Below are 15,394 nucleotides of genomic sequence, written 5' to 3'. Positions count from 1 at the left end.
CACACATTCTATTTGTTAGAAGAAACTCATAAGGCCGGGCCATTTTTAAGCCAAGGGGAATTAGACTCCATCTTTGATGGAAGGATTATCAAAGAATTGATAGACATGTTTTAAAACTACCAGAGAGGTCTGGGTTAGAAATATGAATTTGGGAGTCATCAGCATAGAAGATGAGGAGAGAAAATTCTGTCTGGAAGTTCAAAGAAAAACAAATTGTCCACTTAATAGCTCAGTTGTTGTGTCTAGATCTCTAGGCTAGTTCTGGAAGGAGTAATCATAAAACCTGAAGTCTGCTAGAGTGCGTAACTCGAGGTGTCAACTACAAGAAAAGCGGAGAACAGAAGTCCATCATGATCCTTGGATATATTAAGAGAAAACTACAATTTGGGCTCAAACTTAAACCAATTCCAACTTATGGAGAATGGCACTTAATGTTTCAGTTTGTTTTTTATTATGGAAATTTCCAAGATTATACAGAAATAGAAAAAACATTGCAGTGTACTCTTTACTCAGTTTTAACAGTCTTTTTTCAACTAGCACTTTTTTTTCAGCTAGAATATTTTAAAGCAAAACTCAGACATCATATCACTTCACCCCTAAATAATCCAATATCCACCTTAAAAATAATGATTTTTCTTAAATAACTAACAAAAAATAATTCCTTAATGTAATCTAATACCCATTTCTTATTTAAATTTCTCTGATTGTCTACAAAATATTTTTTTTACAGTTAGTTTGTACCCAAGCAATGGCCACATATTGCATTTGGGTGTTATGTCTCTCAAATATTTTAAATCCAGAATAATGTCCCTCCCCACTCTCCCCCACTCATTTATGCCACTGATTGGTTGAAGAAACTGGTGAGTTGTGCTGTGGGATGTTCAACAAAAGGTTTTGGATGGATGCTTCTTCATGGTGTGGTTTAACTTGTTTCTTTAGCTTCTAAATGTCCTGTATGTTGGAAGTTAGATCTAACCCCTTGAAAAGGTCTTTTTGGCAAGAATACTTCATAGGTGGTACTATGTACTTCACAATCCATCATATCAGGATGTGCATAATGTTCAATTATCCCACTTTGATGGACAACATTGATAAGTGGGTTCCAATACTGAAAGATTGATATCTTCATTATAAAGCTTCCTATCAACCATTTACCCATTTTTTTTAACATCCACTGATTTTCACTTTAATTATTTTATGAGCGATTGAAAAATAATGACTTTCTTTTTTAAAAAACGTTTATGTGCTGTGGAGTTTCAGGAGAAATGTGTACTTTGATAAACATCTGAAGGGCAGGCTCTGAGTTGACTATTTAGTTATTTATTTATTTTAAAATTTATTTATTTATTTATTTTTGGCTGCACTGGGTCTTCATTGCTGCACGTGGGCTTTTCTTTAGTTGTGGCGAGCGGAGGCTACTCTTCGTTGCAGTGTGCGGGCTTCTCATTGTGGTGGCTTCTCTTGTTGCGGAGCACAGGCTCTAGGCACGCGGGCTTCAGTAGTTGTGGCACATGGGCTCAGTAGTTGTGGTTCATGGCCTCTAGAGTGCAGGCTCAGTAGTTGTGGCGCACGGGCTTAGTTGCTCCGCGGCATGTGGGATCTTCCCCAGCCAGGGCTTGAACCTGTGTCCCCTGCATTGGCAGGTGGATTCTTAACCACTGTGCCACCAGGGAAGTCCAGAATTGACTATTTAGATAGAGCAGAGAGATCAGTAACAATTAAACACAATCTGATTTGAAGCAATTTATTTTAAATATTTCATGTGTCTTAGAAGATAAAGCTTTTACAAAGAAAAAAATTTTATGTGGAAAATTTCAAGTATTTACAAAATTAGAGAAAATAATATAATGAATTTCCACATACCTATCACCTAGCTTCAATATTTATCAACACAAGGCTAATATCTATAGCTCCCACTTCCACCATCCCAGATTATTTTATTATTTTAAAGCAAATCCCAGAGGTCATAGAATTTTATCTGTAAATATTTGAATATGTATCAGCAAGGGTGTAGGACTCTTTTAAAAAACTTAACAATATCATTCTCCCACCTAAAAAGTTTTTAAAAGAATTCATTTACATCATCAAATAACCAGTGTTCACATTTTATTTATCACATTACTTAAAAAAAAATCATACAGTTTTTCTTGGTCAGGATTAGAATCCAAATATGTTCCATTCATTGCTGAATGTCTCTTTAGTTAGTCTCTTTTAATCCAGACTTATCCCACTGTGATAGATATTCTTACACGTCAACTTTACTGGGCCAGATATTTGGTCAAATATTATTTCCCAGATATTTAGTCAAATATTTTTCTAGTTGTTTCTGTGAGAGTGTGTTTCTTTTTGTTTTTGGTGGTTTTTTGGGGGGGAGGGATGAGTTTAACATTTAAATAAATAGACTGTGTAAAGCAGCTTGCTCTCCCTAATGGGGGTGGGCCTCACACAATCAGTTGATGGTCTGAATAGCACAAAAACCTGACCCTCTCCTGAATAAGGGAGAATTCCACCTACTGGCTGCCTTTAAGCTGGATTATCATTTTTTCCCTTTGCCTTTGGGTTCGAACTGAAGCTTCAGCTTCTCCTGGGTCTAGAAACTGCTGGCCTTTGGAACAGAAGTACACCATCACCTCTCCTGGGTCTCCAGCTTGCTGACTGCAGATCTTAGGACTTGTCAGTCACCATAATCATGTGAGCCAATTTCTTATAATAATTCACTCTTCTCTAGATTGATCTATCTATCTACCTATCTATCTATACTATTGGTTCTGTTTCTCTGGAGAACCTTGATTAATACGCCCATAAATCTTCTTGTTGTTGTTGAAGAAATTGGGTTGTATTTCCCATAGTTTCCATTGTCCACTGGATTTTGCATCCTAGTCTTGTCATTTAACATGTTCCTCTGTCCTTTAAGTTTCTTGTAAATTGGATCTAATGATTAACCTGACTGACATTGGATTTTTAATTTCCAAGACAATTTTTTTTTAGTTTTTTACAAGAGAACAGATCCACACTTTTATTTATTTACTTTCAATAAGTTTAAGTCCTTGAAAGGTACAGCATCACGTGGATTCTGTGTCCAATGGCCTTAGCAGGAAGGTTGCTTCGGAATTTGGCACAAACCATGCCAGTGTTTCCATGAACATGAGTTATCTTTCCTCAGATTACTCTGGTTTTGTTAGGTTTTCCACCAGGAGTTACTGTGTTGTTCTTTGCTTTGTACACATTAGCACATCTCTTGCCTAGATAGAATTCAGTTTCATCTCGAGCATATACACCTTCAATTTTCAAGAGAGCTGTGTGTTCCCTCTGGTTCCATAGACCCCACGTATAGCCAGCAAAAATGGCCTTGGACCACAGCCTTCCAGACATATTTGTTGTTTTAGAAGTTCTGTTCCCAGCAGGCCTCCACCGGTTCCAAGATGACTGAGCTCCAGGACAATTTTGTGAGTAGTGTTGTGTGTACTTCTATCAGGTGGTACAGAAAGTCCAGTTGTGTTCTTTGTGATGTTAGCAGCCACTGATTTTCATTGACTAGATGAATTCATTAGAGATTGCAAGATGCTGATATTCTAATTCTATTGTTCCTTCTTTCCGTGTGTAGTTCTATAAAAAGAAAGTTTGCTTGTCAAGTATTGGTTACTCTGAAGTAGTGTGCATAGGAAATACAGGAGTAATGATTACTTCTTTGCTCTAGTTACCAGTTTTCAAGTTTAATGAATCAGTTCACTAGCACCCTCCAAAAGTGACCAATTAGTTGGCGTTTTTTAAAGTATTATTTTAAACACAAGGCGTAAATACATTTGATGTGTTTTAATCTGTTGCAATTATTAACCTTAGCGATGTTCAAATTAACCATTCTTGGCCAGTGAGAGTTTTTTCTAGAAGGCTCCTGAGGTTTTTCTTTTTAATTAATTAATTAATTATATATTTTTGGCTGCGTTGGGTCTTCACTGCTGTGCACGGGCTTTCTCTAGTTGCAGCGAGTGGGGGACTACTCTTGGTTGTGGTGCACGGGCTTCTCATTGCAGTGGCTTCTCTTGTTGCAGAGCACGGGCTGTAGGCGTGCAGGCTTCAGTAGTTGTGGCACACGGGCTCAGTAGTTGTGGCTCTCAAGCTCTAGAGCACAGGCTCAGTAGTTGTGGCGCATGGGCTTAGTTGCTCCACGGCATGTGGGATCTTCCCGGACCAGGGATTGAACCTGTGTCCTCTGCATTGGCAGGCGGATTCTTAACCACTGCACTACCAGGGAAGTCCCTCCTGAGTTCTTTTGATATGAACCTGGTAGTCTCTGGAATCAGCCACTTCTCCAAGGCGCTCGAGTTCCTTTTAATGAGGAATGATCTGTAGAAAACACAGCCTGGCCACTAGAGTTCTCCTTGCTCCATGTGTCTAAAACAAAATGAGCTCGGAGTAGACCTCCCTTCCTGACTCTTGGACTGAAGAGTTCCTATAGAAAGTCACTTTGCCCTACAGACAAAAAGTTACCCAATTTTTAAGGGTTATGTTGGAAAGTGATAAGAAGTGGAGAGAGCTGGCGTGGACTCTGGACAGACACCTACAGTTTATGATCCCTGCCAGAAAAATCAAGTCTTTCTGATCTGAAAACAGCTTGAGGCAGAAATTAACTATGGCATCCCTGGGTAGTGGAGACAATGTAAAGAGGACATTCCATAGTCTACCTAGGCCACCCTCAGGGTCTACATGGCTCCAGATTCTGCCAAGCTGATATCCAATTGGTATGAAAAAAAGGCCACAGACTCAAAATTTAAAAATAAATCTTTGTTATTTCCAACGATTGCATGGCAACAAGGGAGGAGGGAAATGCTCACCAGCCAGTAGCCAAAGGACCATCACACCCTGGTTCCCTACCACACCAAGGTTGTATGACTCCTTTTATTCTTAAGAGGACAAACTGAGATCCTCTGGTCAGTAGGGAAGTTGTAGCCTCAGGACTTTCAGGTAAGGAGAAGAGGGTCTCCTGACACTTAGGAAGCAGAGATAAAATTTTGTGATACTTATCAGGGAAGAAGAAAGTGGGCCTTATTTATAATTGTAAGTTAAAAAAGGTTAAAAATGCTACTTTAAAAAGGGACTGAAACATGCATTTGAATGGGATCACATTGTTAGTCCTGTAAAATATTAAGGACTCGTCATTTTGTGGAGACTACAACTCTCTTTCTGTCACTACAACCATTTACTCTCTCTTATTGTGGAGGGGCTGATTTTATCTTCCTTGATCAATAAGACCTTGCAAAGACACTGGCATTTCATTTCTTTTTCCCTTTCCTTTTTAAGGGATTTAACTTTGGAATCTTCCAAAGGAAGTTTGGCCAATGCCAGATCCCCAGAAGTTTGGGGATTTTTCTTTGTTTTAAACAAAAATTGTATCTGATTCTTCTTGTTCATGTTAGTGATCATCTAATCACAGAGTCGAACACTTTCTCCCCTATACAGAAAAATAAACTAAGTATGCTTTACAATAAAATCTGTCTTTTCTGATAGAAGCCTGAGCCACTGAAAATAAGAGAAACAACTAGAAGCAGAGTAGAGTCCCAGACTAAGGTCTATGTTTGAGAGGCTTTGAAAGTAATCCCTGGGGTTTGGATTATTTTCACAAGGGTTATGAAATTTTATTCAAGTTTGGTGCTCCGTTTTGCACCTCTGCAATAAAAGCAAAATGACAACCAGTACATAAGGGGTTAGCTTGACAAAGTAGACTTCCTTGTGTTAATTTTTAAGTTTTTTTTTCTTACTGTATCTGTCTATAGGCAGATACAGATAGATGTATGAAAATGTTCTTGCCTGTAAAATTTGCATTCATAAATGTGTTGCCGATGGATCACTTGGGCTTGTACACATACCAATTAGTGTGACCACTTCCATCTTAAAATCAAATCTAAAAAACAAAATTTATTTTATATATGTATGTATGTATATAAAGGACTGTGGGTTGTATACAAACTATTGCAAACACTTGTGCAAATCTGTCTTTTTTTTTTATATAAATTTATTTTATTATTTATTTTTTTATTTTTGGCCGTGTTGGGTCTTCGTTGCTGCGCACGGGCTTCCTCTAGTTGTGGTGAGCGGGGGCTACCCTTCGTTGAGGTGTGCAGGCTTCTCTTTGTGGTAGCTTCACTTGTTACAGAGCACGGGCTCTAGGCGCACAGGCTTCAGTAGTTGTGCACACGGCCTCAGTAGTTGTGGCTCGCGGGCTCTAGAGTGCAGTAGTTTTGATGCACGGGCTTAGTTGCTCCGCGGCATGTGGGATCTTCCCGGACCAGGGCTCGAAACCGTGTCCCCTGCATTGGCAGGCGGATTCTTAACCACTGCACCACCAGGGAAGTCCTTGCAAATCTGTCTTGATATAAAGGAAAAGCAAAATCTGTATAACATTATTACTACTTGAATGCCTCTGTGACTGATTTTTTTTCATTTTAAATATAAACTTTTTTATGGAAAAAAAAAAAAAAGACCTTGCATTCAAGAACTGCCCCTTCACCCTTGCTCTGATATGCTGATATATTGCCCCTTCACAAGACTTTCTGATCAGATCTCTCTTTTGTTCTTCTCACTAAGCAGGAAAACCAGTTTAGGCCCTCTTATAACCAGAAAAGATCTCACTGTCCAGGATGCAATAGGGAGCTTCGTAATAATCTCGGTCACCTCACTTTCTTAGGTTTGACCCACAGTCAGACTCCCCAAATTTCAGATCCTTCCTCCTTATCTGCAGAGCTGTCTCATCAGAGGAGCTTGTGGTCCTCTTAGGTCACCTCCAAGAACACAAGTCCCAGAAATAGGTGAATGACACTCAGGCACCGGAGCAGTTAGGAGGGTGGGTTCTGGCATTAGATTGCCTGGGTTCGACTTCTAGCCCCATCACTTGCCAGCTGAGTGACCTCAGCCAAGTATTTAACTCATTTTTGTGTGTTTTGGCATCCTCTGAAATGGTGATTATATTAATTCTCTACCTTGTATAACTGCTATGAAGAATGAGCCAAACACTGTGTGAAAAATTCTTAGCATGATGTTTTAAGTTCTGGTATATGAAATGTTCAGTAAATGATATCTGTTATTATTATCTTTCACGTGGCAATGTAGTCTTCTGAAACAGAGACAGTTCAACATCTCTGGACAGAAAATTCCAGCCTTAGTCGTTGTCACTCATCAGTATTGCTTTGATATTGGATTGCATTCTTCTGTTTGAATTAATAACCTTCTTTGTTCCTAGAAAAGAAGGTTTGGCTTCTGGTTTTACTTTCTAGAAATCTTTAAGGGGCCAAACCATCCTGCCCATTGTAGAGGGGGAATCCCTCCATCAGACACCTGGCATGGGAGAGTCCTCACTCGTGTTTAGTGTGATCTTCCCTGTACAGAGCCAGTTTAATACAACCTTCTCGTCCACCTCCCCCCACCAGCACTAACTTGCTGTTCCTGATGTCAGGAAGTGGCAGCACCGCCCCACTCAGTCACCTGTGATTTCTCTCTCACTCAGAACTGGAATCCAGCCTTGTGGGCCCTCACTGACATCACTTTGTTTCCAGATGCCATTTTCTTTCACCTAGGTTTGGGGTAATAGCCTCCTTCATTATTCACCTATCTGCCTGCAGTCTTGCCTCTTTCAAGTTCACTGCTTTGGCCATAAGAAGGTTATTTCAGTGGATGGTGAAGGTCTAGGTCAGACTGGAAACGGAAGAGAAAAAAGAAACTGGAGACACTGAATGCAGGGAACACATAAGGAGCTTACCTGACAGCAGAGGAGAGAATGGAGATAAAACAGGTTTTCCAGAATGATCAGGAGGAAAATTCCTTAAAACAAACATGATTATGGCCAGGGGGACAGGGATGAAGGATGAAGAAAGCAGCCTGTGTCCCAGGATCTGGTGCAAGAAGAAAAGAAAAGATAGGGTCATTTAAGGCTTTAACTATGAAACATTTTTGTGTGTTTTTAGACATCATGATAAAAATATTTAAGTTCATTTTCTGTGTTATGGTCCAAATGCATATGTCAGCAATGTTTAGATAACATTAATATAGTACAAGGAAAAATTAGTGAACAATATATTATTTTTTTATTCCTTATAGAGGTCGAAAGGAGGAATTTTTAAAAATGTTGTAACCATTAATTTTAACTTGTCTTCAGTTTCTATACCCCAAATGAAAGGTTTCTTCCCCCAACACCAGGGCGATTTTCTGTCGGTAACTGAGCGCACTGGCAGTAGCAGCTTTCACGTGAATCCTCCGCCCACATGCCCACAGAGGACAATAAAATGCACTCAGAGCTTCAGAGGGCTCTGCTTCTAAACCCAAGAGGAGTCTCATTCAGCCCTCCTTTCCTTAGCTTGCAGGCTCCTGTTTTGTTTTGGGTAATAGACTGAGGGTTTTTTGTTTCTGTTTTTGTTTTTTCCTTTGTTGACTCCTTATAGGAACACTTGAATCTTAATTCTAGATTGAAGTTTCCCACCAGGGAACACCATCACACTTTCAATCTTTGTGTTCTACATCAAAGACCACCTTTACTGGGCTTTGTCTTCATCTCATCTGATTTTTCTGGTTTATTGCATTTATCTTTAGTTAGTGAATTAAAACGTTCCATCTGCACGATAAATCTCCCCAGTGGTTAAATACTTCACAGTTTACAAAACTATTTCAATGCGTTGTTCCTCAACGCTGCTGTGAAGTAGGCTGCAAAGTTCTTTGTGGCTTCATTTTATTTTATTTTACTTTTTAACATCTTTATTGGAGTATAATTGCTTTACAATGGTGTGTTAGTTTCTGCTTTATAACAAAGTGAATCAGCTATACATATACATATATCCCCATATCTCTTCCCTCTTGCATCTCCCTCCCACCCTCCCATCCCACCCCTCTAGATGGTCACAAATCACCGAGCTGATCTCCCTGTGCTATGCATCTGCTTCCCACTAGCTATTTTACATTTGGTAGTGTATATATGGCCATGTGTGGCTTCATTTTATATAAGAACAAACAACCACAGAGATGTGGGGCTCAACTAAGTTTACCCATTTTAAAAAAAAGCCAATAAGTATTTACAGATAAGCATCTATTATCTTCTATAACTTTAAATAAATGTCATTTATATTTAATAATTGGATAGAAGATGCAAGGATAAGTTATGAGAACATAATATCACTTAGGACACCTACATTGTTTCTAGAATTTATATGAGATAAACATGACCACTTATTCATTTTGGTTTATGTTTGATGTGTTTTATTTCAGATCTTTGTCTTATGGGTGAATGTTCATAGGACAGTTTATACACTGGAATATAAGAGCATACATAGAATTTTTTACATTTGTTGTCAATTCTACATATAATTTTGAACTAAGTAGGAAACGAAAAATATGAAATATTTTTCTTTCTAGTTTATAGAAGAGCAAAGACTAACGTATCTTTTAAAATGATCTCATTAATTTAAAAAATAGGGAACTGAATTGTATAATTAAAACTGCAAACAGTTTGATTTGTGGTGGCATTGGGCTTATGAGCGAAATTTTCTTCATTTTATTGCAATTTATGTTAGGGCTGTTACAGCTATCATGTATGACAAGTAAATAAAATTAAGCTATTGAAAAAAGCCACAACGTTATACATGATGTATATATAAAGTAAATTATTTTTTTCAATTAATTCTGTTTAAAAACATTGAAAACTATTAAAATATCTCAACATTTTTGTAATTGCATCTGAGGCTAATAATTTTCAGAGGATTGGTTATTATCATAGATAAGATTAAACCAGGTAAAGAATCTGATTGGTCGTTAATAATTGACCAATAGAAAGATGTAGCTATTATCTAAAGTAAATGAAGTATTTTAATTTAGTTGCATAACATAGAATACAGTGAATTCTCAATTAGAACAAAATTAACCCACAAATAACCAGAGTTTCCTTTGGTCAATCTTTTAAGGAGAAACAGGGAAAATCAAGAACACACGTACAGAAAGTGAAATTAAGAAAACACTCCCGTTTACCATTGCAACAAAAAGAATAAGATATCTAGGAATAAACCTACCTAAGGAGACAAAAGACCTGTATGCAGAAAATTATAAGACACTGATGAAAGAAATTAAAGTTGATACAAATAGATGGAGAGATATACCATGTTCCTGGATTGGAAGAATCAACATTGTGAAAATGACTCTACTACCCAAAGCAATCTACAGATTCAATGCAATCCCTATCAAACTACCACTGGCATTTTTCACAGAACTAGAACAAAAAATTTCACAATTTGTATGGAAACACAAAAGACCCCGAATAGCCAAAGCAATCTTGAGAACGAAAAATGGAGCTGGGGGAATCAGGCTCCCTGACTTCAGACTATACTACAAAGCTTCAGTAATCAAGACAGTTTGGTACTGGCACAAAAACAGAAATATAGATCAATGGAACAGGATAGAAAGCCCAGAGATAAACCCACACACATATGGTCACCTTATCTTTGATAAAGGAGGCAAGCATATACAGTGGAGAAAAGACAGCCTCTTCAATAAGTGGTGCTGGGAAAATTGGACAGGTACATGTAAAAGTATGAAATTAGAACACTCCCTGACACCATGCACAAAAATAAACTCAAAATGGATTAAAGACCTAAGTGTAAGGGCAGACACTATCAAACTCTTAGAGGAAAACATAGGCAGAACACTCTATGACATACATCACAGCAAGATTCTTTTTGACCCAGCTCCCAGAGAAATGGAAATAAGAACACAAATAAACAAATGGGACCTAATGAAACTTAAAAGCTTTTGCACAGCAAAGGAAACCATAAACAAGACCAAAAGACAACCATCAGAATGGGAGAAAATATTTGCAAATGAAGCAACTGACAAAGGATTAATCTCCAAGATTTACAAGCAGCTCATGCAGCTCAATAACAAAAAAACGAACAACCCAATCCAAAAATGGGCAGAAGACCTAAATAGACATTTCTCCAAAGAAGATATACAGATGGCCTACAGACACATGAAAGAATGCTCAACATCATTAATCATTAGAGAAATGCAAATCAAAACTACAATGAGATATCATCTCACACCGGTCAGAATGGCCATCATCAAAAAATCTAGAAACAATAAATGCTGGAGAGGGTGTGGAGGAAAGGGAACACTCTTGCACTGTTGGTGGGAATGTAAATTGATACAGCCACTATGGAGAACAGTATGGAGGTTCCTTAAAAAACTACAAATAGAACTACCATACGACCCAGCAATCCCACTACTGGGCATATACCCTGAGAAAACCATAGGTCAAAAAGTGTCATGTACCACAATGTTCATTGCAGCTCTATTTACAATAGCCAGGACCTGGAAGCAACCTAAATGTCCATCGACAGACGAATGGATAAAGAAGATGTGGCACATATATACAATGGAATATTACTCAGCCATAAAAAGAAATGAAATGGAGGTATTTGTAATGAGGTGGATGGAGTTAGAGTCTGTCATACAGAGTGAAGTAAGTCAGAAAGAGAAAAACAAATACAGTATGCTAACACATATATACGGAATCTAAGGAAAAAAAAAAAAAAAAAAAGGCCATGAAGAACCTAGCGGCAAGACGGGAATAAAGACACAGACCTACTAGAGAATGGACTTGAGGATATGGGGAGGGGGTGGGGTGAGATATGACAGGGTAAGAGAGTGTCATGGACTTATATACACTACCAAATGTAAAATAGATAGCTAGTGGGAAGCAGCCGCATAGCACAGGGAGATCAGCTTGGTGCTTTGTGACCACCTAGAGGGGTGGGATGGGGAGGGTGGGAGGGAGGGAGATGCAAGAGGGAAGAGAAATGGGAACATATTGTATATGTATAACTGATTCACCTTGTTATAAAGCAGAAGCTAACACACTATTGTAAGGCAATTATACTTCAATAAAGATGTTTAAAAATAAAAAAAAAAAAAAAAAGAACACACGTACACTATGTGTCTATATCCGCCAACTTTTAGTATGTGTTTGGCTCTGCTAGAGACTGAGGTCAATTGTTTTGTCTAGATTTAGAAAAATTTTTATGAAGTTTGAAATTAAAGGTCAGTACTGAGTTAAACAAACAAAACTCAATTAAAAACACTGATGTCTCCAAAGAAAATAAATATTTTTTACTCAGTATAAATTAAATAATGCATAGTAAGATAAACGGAATCACAGAACCACAGCAGCATTTTGTCTTTGACATGGAGTAAAGATGAGAATTTTAGATGTAGCCTGTGGGCTCTGCAAGATATTTATTCTTTCAAATCATGTCACATTGCCTAAGCCAGTTTAGTTGAGCCAGCACTTATAGACCTTTCGCCTGGGGTAGACATTGTGCCAGGAGCTAGAGACTCCAAAATCGTCAAAGTTGGTCCCTTTCCCTACTGCCCCACCCCCCTGGAATCGAGCAATGGTATTTTGTTTGCTTAGCCATTTAAACAAGTGAGAAATATTATGGAAAAGATGTAAAACATAAAAGTATGTTTAATGAATAATTAGAAAGCAAATGCAGGTATAATCACCCCACTAAGTCAAGAAATAATACAAACAGTAGTGTGATCACTTCCCAGAGCAAGGGATAAGACAGTGCTAGCATCCCCAAAGCACCTACTACTCCCTGTGACCTTTGCCAGTAACATCCCTTTTCATCTCCCCTGGAAGTAACTTCTCCTGATTTTATAGTAATTACTTCTTTTTTCTTCTTTCTAGTCTTTCAAACCTTCTCCGTATGCATCTCCTCAACAATATAGTTTAGTTTTGCTTACTTTTGAACTTTATGTAAATGCAACCGTATTGTCCATATTATTTTTTTCTTGTTACTGTCATTAAACATTGTTACATTCATCCACGTTGCTCCATGTAGTTTATCCATTGTAATTGTTCTTTACCACGATTTTACTTATCCATTCTACTGTTTTTTTTTTAAATTAATTAATTAATTAAATTTTTTTGGCTGCATTGGGTCTTCGCTGCTGTGTGTGGGCTTTCTCTAGTTGCATCGAGCAGGGGCTACTCTTCGTTGCGGTGCACGAGCTTCTCATTGCAGTGGCTTCTCTTGTTGCGGAGCACGGGCTCTAGGCGTGCGGGCTCAGTAGTTGTGGCTCACAGGCTCTAGAGCGCAGGCTCAGTAGCTGTGGCACACGAGCTTTGTTGCTCCGCGGCATGTGGGATCTTCCTGGACCAGAGCTCAAACCCATGTCCCCTGCATTGGCAGGCGGATTCTTAACCACTGCGCCACCAGGGAAGTCCCATTCTACTGTTGATGGAAATTAAAATTGGGTCCATTTTGAGGCTCTTATGAACTGTGCTTACTCTTGACATGTCCCGTGGTTCTCATATGTGTGAGTTTCAGTCTTAGGTGTATACCCTGGGGTAGAACTGGGTGGACATATCTTTCACTTTATGTGTCAGACTGTTTTCAAAGTCGTTGTACTAATTCACATTTCCAATGCAATGTGTGAGAGTGTGCTCATTATAGAACAGTGGTGTGTGTGCTCTGCTCCACACAGCATCCTTCAGGGGCTGCAGAATAGGGCAGGGTAGGAGTTGGCCAAGTTCTGTGTCCCTCCCCACCCCCAGTTCACTCAGTGCAGTTTTCATGTTTTCCATATTGAACATCAGCAATCTTTTACTGGAAAAAAAGTTTGCATGACTTAAAAAGAAAGGGATTGAAAATAATTGATCTGGAAGACAGATTATATACCTAAAACATTAGAGGCTCAATAAATGTTGAATGTTGAATGATGAACAAATGAATGAATGGCAAAAAAAACACTGAATGAATAGATTTTCAGAAATGAAGGTTATAAGAGAATATCTACTTCTTTCCAGCTATGGCCTTTGTTCACAGGGAGATAGGCGACAGGGAAAGGTTATGTGAAGAGCAGGGATTTGTCTTTGCTTTTATTTCTATTTTCCAGTAATCCAGAGAGGAACAAAGAGAGTAGTGTGAGTTAGAGAGAAGAGAGAGAAAGAGGATAGAGACGGAGATACAGAGAAAGATGAGAGGAAGGAAGGAAAAGTGAAGGAAAAGGGTAGTTTTTTTTCTCTACAAGTCATGCTCTTCTATTTTGCTGAGTGGGTTCCCAGAGCACAATCTGAAAACCAGGTGACTACCATGAACCCCCCTTTCTTAGTCTCATCGCAGCTCAGTTTCTCCACCTTTGAGTTATTTTGTTCTTGATGCTTCTTGGGAGCTTGCATTTGTGTTAGTCTGGAGGACCTCACCACATCCCATTGGTCTCCCCAGCTGCCCTTTGACAGGTCATTACAACTCCCTTAAACACAGCTACAAGAACTTACCCATGACTGGGTCTCAGGGTTCCTAAGGAGGCCAAGGGCCTCCAGAAACTGTCCCCACTGTTGATGTCCTACTTGTTGATGTCCTTCACCACAACTAGCTTGTAGGCTCTTTTAGTTCAGACAACTCATATATAAGTATATATGCCTGCTACACACTTATATAATCCTTGATGCTATATCAACCAAAAAGGAAAACATTCAAGAATCTTGGGAGCCTTTTATTCCAAAAATGATTAACTAAAAGGAATGTGATCTTCTTAATAACATTTGTCCTCATTTTATTCAAAGTGCTTGTATAATTTAAATTCTATCGGTGATGAGAGTGGTGAGTTACCTGAAAGTAATCAATACTATCTACTTTAACTTTTCTCTTTTCTTTAAGGCTCTATTTCAAATTCTTTCACTTGTAGGTATACACATTTTCCAATTTCAATAGAGGCTTTTCTTCTCTTTAGAGAAAACTCACATAATTTTTTTAAGGTTAATATTAATATGGAATTCAAACCCATTCATATGGTAATTCCATCATTCAAATTTATGACTGTAATTGAGAATGTTACATTATTTGATCTAAGGATAATCAAAATGAATAGGGCTATGGTCAGATCAAAGTGGGTTTTCAACACATGCAACACCAAAACTAAATGGGGTAATTTAATACTGCCTAATATAATATTCAATATTCATGGAGTGCTTCCCTCAGTTTTCTCAGACGAAGTTATTATTCTCTCTAAAGGACAAATCTGAATAAAGAAACCACCACAGATGCTATTGCATATCAGCTTTAACACCTGGAAATTCTTACCATATGTGAACCACTTTTCAAAGACATTCATTCATTCATTCTATAATCACTTGTAGAGTGCCTATTAGACACTGTGTTAGGCAGTGAGAATACAAAAGCAAATGAAAAGAAAACAAGAAATGATTGGTCCCTTACTGATTGTTTGGGTGGCAAAGAATTGAGAAAAGAGACCTACAGAAGAAGTGAGACAATTAAAATTACTAAATAGTGGGATACACGCTATGATTGAGGTACATGGAAGGTAAAATGGGAATTTGGGGTAAGGAGAGCATACGGCA

At 38.3% G+C, this 15,394-nt stretch overlaps 1 pseudogene; it reads right to left on the bottom strand.

Annotated features, from left to right (window-relative positions):
- Positions 1 to 3,039: 3,039 nt before the first annotated feature.
- Positions 3,040 to 3,372, bottom strand: LOC132363336 (large ribosomal subunit protein eL33-like; annotated as a pseudogene).
- Positions 3,373 to 15,394: the final 12,022 nt, after the last annotated feature.

Source organism: Balaenoptera ricei, chromosome 3, assembly GCF_028023285.1.
Source record: "Balaenoptera ricei isolate mBalRic1 chromosome 3, mBalRic1.hap2, whole genome shotgun sequence".
NCBI lineage: Eukaryota > Metazoa > Chordata > Mammalia > Artiodactyla > Balaenopteridae > Balaenoptera > Balaenoptera ricei.
The sequence above is the reverse complement of the archived record's forward strand: the minus strand, read 5'-3'. Positions and strand labels throughout refer to the sequence as shown.